Raw genomic sequence first — 12,132 nt, 5'->3', positions numbered from 1 at the left:
GTCTGAACCTAACTGATTCTTTTGGTGATTGATTCTGAACTGATTCTGTGCTAGCAGTATCATCAGCTCCTCGGTTCTCGAAATGGACGCGTCTGACAGAAACGGTTCTTGACTCGAGAACGAGTCAGTCTATTGTTCGTTATCTGGCTCAGCTCGTAGTTCATCTTCTCTTCACAGCAGTTCAGTCAGTGTACTGTTTGAGTACATGAATTACTCCGGGATATTGTTTTGTTTGAACTCAGAGGGAGTGTCAGTCACATTAAAAAAGTTAACATCTTAAGTCATTTGTGGATTAATGCTTATTGGAGATGCGAACCGTTTAAAACGATTCAGTTTTCAGTCAATGATTCGTTCGCGAACAGGATATCACAAACTGCTTTGTTTTGAACTCTCTCTCACAACAGACACGGAAGAGAAGACAATGCTGAATAAAGTCGTAGTTTCTGCTATTTTTGGACCAAAATGTATTTTCGATGCTTCAAAAAATTCTAACTGACCCTCTGATGCCACATGGACTACTTTGATGATGTTTTTCTTACCTTTCTGGACATGGACAGTATACCGTTCACACAGCTTCAATGGAGGGACTGAGAGCTCTCGGACTAAATCTAAATATCTGTTCCAAAGATAAACGGAGATCTTACGGGTTTGGAACAATATGAGGGTAACTTATTACTGACATAATTTTGCTATTTGCTGTTTGGCATACCTGAGGACATTGTGTTTTAATTTTCAGCACCTGTCACTCCTCATCACGCACTCACTACAAAAGCCAGCCACAAACACAACGGCTGCATCCGAAAACTTAGGCAGGTGACTTGCTGCCTCGCTGTCGTATCAGGCAATGACTTTGCAGGCAGCGTTTTTGCACGAAGGCTCCTCACGAAACTGATTTTGGACAGGCTTCTGAGGCAGTGTAATGGTTTAATGATCTACAGCAAAATATAGAGAGCTTTGGTGATAACTAAGTGGATATTTCATTACTGCAATATTGATTTTTTGCTAACAATGACATCAAAAGTGGAAAACGTTGATCAGAAACATACATTTACACACAAACTGACCACCAACCGCAACTTTCAGATGCCATCTTTATTTTTTTGCTTAACTCTCACAGAATGTAACGCACAGGATTGTTGGATATCAAAGGCATCTCAGGAGACAAGAAGTGAAGCTAACAATGAATTCGGACGTGCCTTCATGCCTCATGACCTTGGAATGCGTCCTCCGAAAGCAGCATTTTTCAGTTTTCGGATGCAGCCTAAGACACTGTCCGGTCTCGTCTATGTTACCTAGAGTAACTGTGTGGACTAAACCTGACTCTCTCTTACCTCTAAGAGGATTCTCTCATCGTTGTCAAGTAGATACCAACTCCCTTTCCAACTTCCAAGCTGGAAAACCAACTCCCTTTCTGCATCTGGTTGCTCTGGAGTGTGTCTGTGTGCCTGTGGCTTTTCCCTGGACTGCTATTCATCTCTCATTTGCCAGATATTCCCATCTTTTCAATAAACTGTCCTAGCTTTGATTTAACATCTGTCTCTGTTGTCTTCTGTGTGTGACAACTAAATGTAAAGTACTGAATATATATGTAAGCTAACAGGCAATGTGCAAAACAGTACTCCAGAACTGATTCAGCCAATACCATTAGAAAGCTCAAAACCGAATGACCGAAAAACATACTGACCTACAGTAAGCGCAACAGAACATTTCTCACTTGCTCTCTAAAGATCATGGTTTACTCATTCAGATTGTGGATTTTAATCTCCAAGAGCACAAAGTAAAAGGTAAGGAACACTAATTCACTTGATCATTTACGTAAAATAATATTTCACCTCTGACTGAGATCCAGCTCTTGGGTGACTCTCCTCTCTCTGAGTGTTTGCAGTAGTAGAAACCCTCATGTGACTTTGAGACAGTAGAGATGATCATCTCTGTAGTTTGACTCTGGATGAGTGATCCATCTTTATAGAAATCAGCTCTGAGGTTTGGTGGAGTTGAATGTTGATATAAACAGCGTAGAGTCAGAGTATCTCCTTCAGTCAAAGGATGAACAGGACTCTCCAGAATCACACCAGCTACAGAAACAAAGGAAACATGCAATGTTGGCAAATAGTAAAATTATATGAAAAATATAGTAACAAAAAATAGTTTACACTATATGTTGTATGACAAAACTATTCTTTGTGCTGCCTGCCCACTAAGTGTTTTTTGCTAACTGATGCTTCCTGCACGTGTTTAATCAACCTGTTGTATGCTTTGATTGTAAACTGCCAGTAAAATTAATAAATACACACAGACTCACAGTGTACTGTAATATTAACAGGATGATATTTCATTCCAGATTGAGACTGACACCAATACACTCCAGTGTCTGATGTGATGGTGGAGTTGATTGTACATGTAGATCCTGTTTGTGATGCCCACACTGATGATGAACAATCTTCCCACTGTCCACTATCTGTGTATCTTCTCACTCTCCATCTATCAGAGTTACTCTGGTCCTCACAGCTCAGAGAGAGAGAGACAGATGTGAAGTGTTGAGTTCTGCTGGGACTGATGACCAGAGAGCCTGGAGAAGAAACACCTGAGAAGACAATTAGAGTGTTTATTTTTAAGATTTTTAAAAATAAATATGAACCAATAATTTAAGTGTCTGAACTCACCAGTGACCCATACTGGCTGTTTGTTGCTGTAGGTTGTTTTATAGGCTGGTTTTCCTCTCTCTGCTCTGCACACATAAACTCCTGTGTGTGTTAGAGCAGCATAACTGAAAGTGTAGATTCCTCCAGCTCCTCTGCTGCTGTCTGAGAGCAGCTGATAATTATTGCTGCTTTCTGTATCTAGTGAGAATGTGAAGATGTTCACTAAGGGACTTAATTTCTGTATGCTCCTTATGAATAACTTTCACTGTAAACTAATGTATTCAGAATGATTCAATACTTTTAATCTTTTTTTTTTTTTTATGAACCATACAATAAATATTCAGATATATAGACATTTTTAAACTTTAGTGTTATGTCTACTTTGTCTGCAGCTCAGCAATTTTAGCAAATAGTTTGCATTGTACATTCAGATCAACAGCATTAAAGTTGAGATGGTAGACTTATTCACACATATGAACTCATTTTAGACACTTGCTCCTTCCAAGCAGTAAATGATCATCTTTGAATGAGCACTATAATGTATTAACTTCAAATGCTTAGGTAATGTCATTATGACCCATTTCAGGGGTTGCCATTTTATGCATAGGCTTTTCTGTCATCATTTAGTCACCCTCAAATTCTGCCCAAACAGTTGCTGGTAACCACTGACTTCTATAGTATGGGGGACAAAAAGACTATGGAAGTCAGTGTCTACAACTGTTTTTTTTACCAACATTCTTCAAATTATGTTGTGTTCAAAATCAAAAAGGTTTGGAACAACATGAGGGTGAGTAAATGATGGCAAATGTTTCATTTTTGGGGTGAACTATTCCTTTAATTCAAAGTTACTACATGAAGCACATTATATCTTACCTGATGAAGCAGTTAGAGTGAACCAGCTGAATGTCCAGTCTGTAGAGGAGCCATAAACCTCACAGATCAGAGTCACTGAATCTCCTTCAGTCAACCACTTCTGTGGAGAAACACTTAAAACTGCCTGGAGTCTGTCTGAAATTGATAAATCACTAATTGATTACAAGTGAACATTAATAACTTGTGTGTGTTTATAGGAGGAGATGATCAAACTCACCTGATACTGTCAGTGTAACTTCATCACTGATGTTTGATGTTCGTGATCCTCCTCTCTCTGCTCCATAACAGGAGTATTTACCTGCGTCAGACTCAGTAACAGGACTGAATGTGTGTTCCTGTAGTTCACTGAAAACACTTTTTGAATCATCTTTATACCAGCTGTACTGCCAGCTAGTGACTCCTTCACCATCAATGTCACATCTGAGAGTGACTGTCTCTCCTCTGAATACATGTTGAGCAGGTTTAATGCTCACTTTGAGTTTTGGTCTTTCTGTAAAATTATAACAATTCACAAAAGAAATAATGTGATGTGAAAAATATGTAAATAAAATAATATATGCTGGTTTTAGTCTATGAACAGTTACTCTATGGAAAAACACACATGCTAAATCAGGTTAGACTGAAGTGTTGTTCTCTGTAGCTGTTATAGTCATTGATTCAGTGTGTTCTGAATAATTCTCAGAGCCGAGCAGTTTATTTTATGAGGAAAAAAGACTTGCCGTATATTATCACTGTTACTGCTTCACTGTGACGTGTGTAATGTCCTCCTCTTCGTGCTCTGCACCTGTACTCTCCTCCATCAGAGACTTTCACTGAATCGATTGTTTTAGTTGAAGCTTCAGTAGATTCAGTGTTTGAGTTTTTAGTCCAGAGAAACTCCCATCCATCCCATGAATGATCCACCTCACATCTCAGAGTAACTGAGTCTCCAGTGAACAATGAACTCTGTGGCAGCACAATCAGAGTTGGTGTGGTAAAATCTGTAAATATAAAATCATTGGTAGCATGAGTTGTGAAAGTGTTTCAGCAGAAGATTTCATCCTCAAAGATAAATCGTTAGTGCATTTTAGATTCACAGAGAATGGTGTCAAACACTATTTTCATGCCAAAGTGTTTCATGCTCTAGTTTGTTTTGTGAAGTGCTGTATACTGTAAATATATGTATAAACATAAACATTATGATATTTTATAGATCTTGACAAAGCAGAGAACTTTTTGAGGGGAATTAAAAGTTAACCATCTAAAGACAAGCAATGAACTTAAAAAACATTCTTACTAAATGTAAAATACTGAATATATAAGTCAGTAGGCAACGTGCAAAACAAAACTCCAGAACTGATTCAGCAAATACCATTACAAAGCTCAAAACTGAATGACTGAAAAACAGACTGACCTACAGTTAACACAACAGAACATTTCTCTTTCACAAACATCACTGCACACTTGCTCTCTAAAGTTCATTGTTTACTCATACAATTTATTGTGGATTTGAATCTCTAAGAGCAGAAAGACCAATGTTAAGGAACTCTACCTCTCTTGATCATTTACATAATATATAAACAATTATCATCCATTTAACCATATTCAGATAAAATAATACTCACAGAGCACAAGAGGAAGTTGACTGAGCTCCATACTGACTCAATGATGACAGACGGTTAAAGACACAGACTGTGTTAAAGTCTCAAGACTTCCTGAAACCTGCAGTCAGATCTTTAGGAACATAATGACAGATTAAATACATACCTCAGGTGTTATAGAAAATTGTTTGGTAATGTTGAGAATATTGTAACATGTTTTCATAAAATGTCACAATGAATAACATGCATGTTTTACAAACATATTGCCATGAATCACATTATCAAATTGATAAATTCAGAATTGTCATTATGAGAATAAATTATATTCTGGCATGTTTAAAGAACAAGGAAAATGAAACAATCTTTTGATGGCTCATTAATATAATGTCTCATTAATCTGTATTCATTAATTAATGGAAGCAGCAGATACTAGTGAACTTGAATCATGAATTTAATGAAATTTTGGGAATCATACAATTTAACAATTCTGTTTTGGGTTCCTCTTAAAAAATGTCTCCATAACAGTTCAAATAATAATTATTTTTGTTCTTTTGAGGAAAAAACATAAAAAAAAGAAAAAAAATATTGCAATCCTTTTTTACTCTGCTCAGAAATATGTTCGATTCTTGCTAAAGGTTTTAAGTGTTTTATTGTTATTTTCACAGATCACACACTTAAAAAGCAGACTATGTACATTCTTTGCAATAGAAAGAAAAAAATTCACATGCACATTTGGAACAACTTGATGGTGAATAAAATACAGATTTGGACTAGACCGGTTGCTATTTGTTTACCCTTTTCTCAGAAAAACAAAAACAAAAAAACATATAGGCTACATCTGTCATGAGTCAATATATAACCGAGAGACTGCAGGTGAAAGAGGAAGTACAGTAGAAAGAAGACCGGCATTAAAGGCATTGTAGGTGATATGGTTCAAAAACATTATTATGCTGGTTAAAAGTCTCTTCACATTCCGATAGCGAGAACAGAAGGCGTTATTATTGTAATAATATGTGCTTTGTAATATAATGTTTTCTCAACAATGAATGAGACGTGAAGTAATCTGACATTCAGTCAGATTCGTTCAGTCCTCCACCAACGCTGTCTCTTATCGTGTCGCTGGTTAGCCTCTGGTCTGCTGTTCATGCTCATGTGTTTTGGAAGAGACCTGGCTTTGGAGAGTGATTTGCAGGGAGGCTGGAATCTTATGCTTTCAAAGTTAACTTGCTATTGCTACCATCTCCAAAATCACTTATCCTGCCTTTAAAATTGCAGCATGTAACGTTTGCTTCTCTAGTACCATTTCTGTTTGAAAAATAAAATTGCAAGTTACTTGCAGAGCTATATTATGTGGGTAACTTGTGCTTTGGCACTGCTCCTCTGCAGGGATGAACCCTCACTGATTGGTCTAATTAAAACTCTTCTTTATCTATTTTCTTCAGTGTTTGATCAAAAGTACATAAGTCAGGGCTCTGCCTATTGGTAAGAACCAGCATATGACATTTTTTCTTTCTCTTGCTCCACACTCAAAGTAGAACTTTTGTTTCCTCTGTATGTATTTCAGGCTTTTCTGAACATTATTGTGCAGTTATGAATGTAGCAAGTTATTCATTGTTGGTAGTCTGGTTTCAATTTACAACTCATAAGAAGCTGTGCATGAGATAACTTCACTTTTCCTAGTTGTGTATTCCTCAAGAAGGGGGATGCAAGGATCTCTTTGATTTTCTTGCAACATCATTAGCAGGTTTTTGGTGGTCTGTGTGGGTCTTTAACTGGTCTTTGGCTAATGAACACATTATACAACTCCTTCATGATGTCTGTGTTTTCTTCTCAGTATACATTGTAGATTACTTTGACCAGTCCTAATTCTGTGCAGGGTGCACTTCCCTGATTCTATCTCTATCAGTTGGAAAACATTTTTTGCTTCATTGTCTTTAAACTGGCAGGTGAGCTACCCTTTGGATCCATCTTATGACAAGAGCATGCAACTAACACACAGTTCATTTGAACATTGTCACTGATTTTCCTGCTATTGAAGTCTTCATATGACATTAAAATCGCACTCTGCTCCTGTATCCGATTTAAAAAAAAGTACTATTTTATTTACTTTCAGTGTTTCTGTCCACTTGTCTTTTTCCTCTACTGTGGCATCATTTGCTTTGCTAACCTGGGTCTCGGTTTTCTTTCCAGCTTTTCTTGAAGGGTTCCACGAAACATTTCTGTGTGATACTCTTGCTCAACCTCATGATCTTTTCTCACTGTGAACTTTTTTTGTCTTTCTGTTTTTGGGTTTTGCACATTCTACCAAAGTGATATCTTTCTACGACACACTTTGCATACTTGCCCATTTGCCGGACACTTCCTTTATTCATGCCTGTAATGGCATCTTGCACAATTACTTTATTTCTTTGCCCACGAATTTGGAACATCACTATTCTCAGGTGACTTTTACTAAGCTTCATCTTGCTAATTTTGTTTACAATCACTTCTGTTTCCTCGTCAAGAGCTTTAATCATTGTACACACTATGCACTCTCGGATCAACGAGTCTGTCAGTGTTGTAGTTTTGTATATGTTCTATATATATATTTGTCAGGATGCTTTATGTCCTTGGCGTATGTCTAATAAACAGACTATGAGACCTTATGCCGTGAACCAGTGTTCTCTTTACTGTCTTACTTCTACATCAACTCACATGCGCCTCTCAGGCCAGAGCAATCAATCGATCACACGTCAAACACACAAGTCCATTTAATCTACACAGAGTATCTCACTCAAATCCACCACATCCCCTTTTCCCAAATCAAAAAGAAGATATGATTTATACATTCAAATTTACTTAACTCAGATCTCCTCATTTACGTATTAAAGCCTATATAACAGTGACTTTAGATGAACTTTAGCATGACTAACCAAACCTTACATTTAGAACATTACTAACTTGTTCACTTACATTACCAATATTATTTTGCCATTATGTCATAGACAGCTGTTTTGCTTCTTCTACTCTCTCTCAAATGTGTTTTTTTTTTTTTTTTACATGTCCATGACGTAATCATTATATCTCTTTGGCGGGATTACTGTTCTACCACTTCTAGTGTGGCATGCTGGATATACTCATCCACCTTTTCTGGCGCAATCTCAGATGTTTGGTCAGGTTGTCGGGGTGTCTGAGTCGGTACTTCCTCCACTTGTCCGTCAGGATCAACATTGTTGAACAGACTTGAATGTATCTTCCTCAAGTGGCGCCTGTTTCTCCTGAATGCCTTTTCAGCTGGTGTCTGCACCGTGTATGACCGAGGCTCTTCTCTCTTATGCACCACCACAGCGGGCTTCCAACCATGTCTGGTCTGCATGTGTACTATAGTACCAGGAGGTAGCTCAGGTAGTGTCTTGGCATTTTGGTTGTATTGACACCTCATTCGTGACTGCAAATCCACCAACCTCTTGTGTACAGATTGTGGGGTCGACTGTTGGAGCACGGTACTAGAACATGTGATTGTGCTCCGTAGGACTCTTCCCATTAACATTTGTGCAGGGGACTCATTCAGGCCTGTCACCGGAGTGTTTCTCAGCGACAGCAGCACTAGATGTGGGTCTGTGCCTGTTTGTAGTGCTTTCTTTAGTGCATGTTTGACAGTCTTTATTGCCCTTTCCGCAAGTCCATTTGATTGAGGGTATCCTGGGCTAGAATGTGTGAGCTTGAAATCCCATGATGCTGCAAATGACTTCATTTCGTAACTTGCAAATTGAACATTGTCACTCACTATTTCTTTCGGGATACCATGTCTGGCAAAAACAGATTTAATTTTCAGTATTACTGTGTGGGCTGACTTGTCTGACAGGTTGAGGACCTCAGGATATTTTGACAAATAGTCCATCAGCAATAGATAAGACTGGCCTCTCAACTCAAAAATGTCCACACCAACCTTCAACCATGGTAGCTCTGGAACATCGTGTCTGATGAGCGTTTCTTTCTGCTGTTGCGGCTGGAGCTGTTGGCACGGTGCACATTTCTCCACCATCATTTTGATGTCCTGAGCCATCCCAGGCCAGTAGAGGGATTTTCTTGCTTTGGCTTTTGTTCTCTGGACACCTTGATGAGCTTTATGTAGTTTCTCTAGGATTACTTTTTTGAATGTATGAGGTATATTTATCTTGTCACCTACCATCACAATGTCATTCTGAATGCTGATCTTGTGTCGCAGAGCCCTGTAACAATGCAAATTGATGTTTACACTGCGTCGTTTCTGTGGCCAGCCTGACATTACCTTTTCACACAGATCCTGCAGGACTTGGTCAGCTGCAGTGGCCTCTTTCAATTGCTGCAAAGTCTGTGGACTCAGTGCATCAGTGGCTTCCAAGCCATGCACGACTTTCTCATCATAGAGATCTCCAGCCTCATCAACCTCTTTGCTCGCAGTCGCACGTGATAGCGTATCAGCTATATACATGTGCTTGCCCGGTGTGTATGCTATGTTTAGATCATATTTCTGCAATTGTAGTAGCATTCGTTGCAATCTTGCAGGGGCTTTGCACAGTTGTTTCTGCATGATGTTCTCCAGGGGCTTATGGTCTGATTGTACCATCATTGGCTTGCCGTATATGTACTGATGAAACTTCCTTGCTGCAAAGAGTATGGCGAGCAACTCTTTCTCAATTTGAGCATATCTTTGCTCAGTGTCAGTGAGTGCCCATGATGCATAACACACAGGGTGTCCTTCTTGCAAGAGACACGCTCCTAACCCGTCTTTTGACGAATTTGCCTGTATTGTTAGTGGCTTCTTGTGGTCGTAGAACCTCAATACAGGCGCCTGTGTGAGAGCTGACTTCAATCTCTCTAAAGCAGCATCATTGTGTGGGTCCCATTGCCATACAGCATCCTTCCTCAGCAACTGTCTCAGGGGTGCTGTGATTGAAGCTTCATTGGGGATGTACTGCGCTAAGTACGTGGTCATACCCAGTAGGCGTTGAAGACCTTGCTTATCCTCTGGAGGAGGCATGTCCATGATCGCCTTCACCTTTGCCTCGTCTGGTCGCAGGCCCTCAGGTGAGATGATGTGCCCCATGTATTTCACAGTACTTATCTTAAACTGGATCTTATCACCATTGAATCTCAGATTGGCTGCTTTTGCTCTCTCCATCACTTTAGCGAGGATGTCATCATGTTCCTGTTGTGACGTGGCAGCTATTATCATATCGTCTGCAATGATGTGGCCTCCCTGTATGTCACTAAAGGTCTCGCAGTTTTTCTGTTGAAACACCTCACTTGCAGACTTGATGCCAAACGGTAATCTCAAGAATCTATATCTTCCCCAGGGTGTGTTAAAAGTACAGAGCTTTGAGGACGGTTCATCTAATTTGATTTGCCAGTAACCATCTTTCTCATCAAGAATGGTGAAAATAGACATCCCTGACAAATTGCTGCACACTTCATCAGTTGTGGGAATGGAATAGTGCTGTCTTTTAATGGCTTTGTTCAAGTCACGAGGATCCAAACACACCCTTAGTGATCCATTCTTTTTTGTGTGATGACCAGGCTGTTTACCCCATTCTGTGGGTTCTGTTACAGGTGTTATGACCACTCTGTGCTCAAGCTCTTGAAGTGTCTCTTTTAGCTTATCTCGAACAGCTAGTGGAATATTTCTGCATCCATGAATGACAGGCGTGATTGTTTGATCTATGTGCATATGATGAACACCTGGGAACTCACCAAGCCCTGTAAAGACTGATAGATGCATTCTGACCAGGTCCTCTTTGGTAGTCACAGACTTCTCTGCAAGCACCTCAATCCTTTTCACCAGCCGTAGCTGCTCGCACGCTGTTCTTCTAAGACGGTTGATGTACTGTACGCTGAAGCTTAACTTGACCAGGGATCTTCTGGACTATTGATACAGGTAGCACATTCACCTCTGCTCCTGTGTCTAGCTTGAATTTTATCTGTACGCCTCTGATGGTAGCTGTTGTGTACCATATACCGTCTTTTGTGTGGTCTATCTCTTGCACTCGACTTTGTGTTAAAGTGCCAATGCACATGGATTCTGTTTCACCTTTTATGCTGTGCACAGTCTTTGATCTGTTATCGTTGCGAGTGACTGCATGACATACCATGGCAAAGGGGTTATCCTTACCACACTTGTGGCATACTGCACCGAAGGCTGGGCATTGGCGAGGCTCATGGCTCTTTCCGCATCTGCTGCAGTTTCACATAGTTGTTTTCTTGTTGCTCTTTTGTCTTACGCTTATTTTCTTCTGGTCTGTTGCCTTGTCTATAGCGTTCACTTGAGAGTCTTGAACAACTGTCGCACTTTGCATGGCCTGTATCTGCGTCTTGGCTAACTCTGTTGCTCTGCATATTTCACAAGCTCTGTGCAGCGACAAATCATTTTCTCGGAGTAATCTTTCTTTAAGAGAAGCGTTCGTTATGCTAAACACCAGCTTATCTCTCAGCATGTCATTCTCAATCGGGCCAAACTCACAGTCTTTGCTTTTCTGTCTCAGCTCTGTGACGAATCTATCCACTGTGATGCCTTCTGCCATGGGATGTGACCAGAACTGATGTCTTTCAAATACAACATTTTTTTGTGGACTACAATAGTCTCGGAATGCTGTGAGCACGTCTTCTATCGTCTCGTTCTCTTGATCAGCAAGACGGACAGTGAGTGTATTATACACTTCTAATGCTTCTTCTCCGATGGTGTGTAGCAGAATTGCAATTTTGACTGGCTTTAGTTTAGTATTCGCTCCCGTTGCGGTCATGTACAGACGATAACATTGTTCCCATCTTCGCCAATTTTCTGCTAAATTGCCCGTTAACAATAATGGCGTTGGTCGGCTTGAACTGGTCCATATTCGCTAGCCTTTAGCATTCAAAACTTCGCTGGCGTGACGTTCAGATCTTATCGACAGTCTGTTCGCTGTACTCACCGTCTTCTGACACCATGTTGTAGTTTTGTATATGTTCTATATATATATTTGTCAGAATGCTTTATGTCCTTGGCGTATGTCCAATAAACACACTATGAGACCTTATGCCCT

The sequence above is a fragment of the Carassius carassius genome, chromosome 9 (assembly GCF_963082965.1).
Source record: "Carassius carassius chromosome 9, fCarCar2.1, whole genome shotgun sequence".
Classification (NCBI taxonomy): Eukaryota; Metazoa; Chordata; class Actinopteri; order Cypriniformes; family Cyprinidae; genus Carassius; species Carassius carassius.
This window is presented reverse-complemented; position numbering follows the sequence as displayed.